This window comes from Triticum aestivum, chromosome 7B (genome assembly GCF_018294505.1).
Source record: "Triticum aestivum cultivar Chinese Spring chromosome 7B, IWGSC CS RefSeq v2.1, whole genome shotgun sequence".
NCBI classification, from domain to species: Eukaryota; Viridiplantae; Streptophyta; class Magnoliopsida; order Poales; family Poaceae; genus Triticum; species Triticum aestivum.
The window spans coordinates 488,710,676-488,712,124 of NC_057813.1; positions in this window are offsets into that span (position 1 = coordinate 488,710,676).

Consider the following 1,449-nt stretch of genomic DNA (forward strand, 5'->3'; position numbering starts at 1 on the left):
CCAGAGGCAGCATCGATCGGCTTCAGTTAGCAGCAGTAGCGAAGGAATCGCTCCATCGGGTTCAGTTAACAGCCATCGATCAATCGCTCGGGTTCAGTAACGCGTAGCCTGTAGTGCAATCGCTCGAGTTCAGTTAGAGCCAACGCCTCGCACACACGCGCGTACGTACAAGAGAAACACGCATCGCTCCACCCCCGACCTCCCACCATAACCAGCAACTCCCCAAAATTTTCCTCCCCCTTGCTTCTACCACGGTTTTTTCCGTCATGGACGACCCAAAGAATGTCATGCGGGTGCGCCTCCGGCCCGCCCAGGACAAAAAGCCCATTTTCTATCATGATTTTTTGTCATAGAAGTAGGAGCCCACCACATCTATGATGATACCGGGTTTTGTCACAATTATCGTCATAGAAGTGACATATGTATGACAGAAAAAAAATTCGTTCGGCCCAAAATGTCATGGATGTGTCTTTTTTTGTAGTGATAGTCAGAGTCTGAATATCCAATGAGATCAAATGAAGAGCCCTTGGGATACCATAATCCAAGTGTTGGTGTGTGAGCTAGATATCAAAGAATATGCTTCACAGCCTTATGGTGTGATCCCATCGGTGTAGCTTGAAATCGGGCACATATGCAAACACTAAGCATAATATCTGGCCTAGATGCACATAGGTACAATAAAGAGCCAATCATGGAGCGGTATACCTTTTGATCGAAGTCTTTACCATTTTCATCAGTGCATAGATGGCCATTTGTGGGCATTGGAATTTTGACCCCTTTGCAGTCTTGCATGCCGAATTTCCTCAATACGTCTTTGAGGTATTTCTCCTGAGATATGAATATGCCATTGCGCTGTTGATGAATTTGAAGACCTAAAAAGAATTTCAATTCTCCCATCATAGACATTTGATATTCTTCACTCATCATATAGGCAAATTCATCACTATAGCGTTGGTCAGTACAGCCAAAGATAATATCATCAACATATATTTGGCACACAAACAATTCATCATCATAGGATTTAGTGAAAAGAGTTGGGTCGAGTGAACCGGGTTTGAAGCATTTCTTCATGAGGAATTCCTTCAAAGTATCATACCACGCCCGAGGGGCTTGCTTGAGGCCATACAGGGCCTTGTTGAGTCTGAAGACTTTGTCGGGATTCTTTGGATCTTCAAAACCTGGTGGTTGAGCAACATATACTTCTTGCTCAAGCTTACCATTGAGGAATGCACTCTTCACATCCATTTGATATAAAGTGATATTATGATGGTTAGCGTAAGCAAGTAATATGCGATTAGCCTCAAGTATAGCAACAGGTGCAAAAGTTTCATCGAAATCTATACCCTCAACCTGTGTGTAGCCTTGAGCTACAAGCCGTGCCTTATTCCTCACCACAAGGCCATTTTCATCTTGCTTTTTGTGGTAGATCCATTTTGTTCCAATGATGTT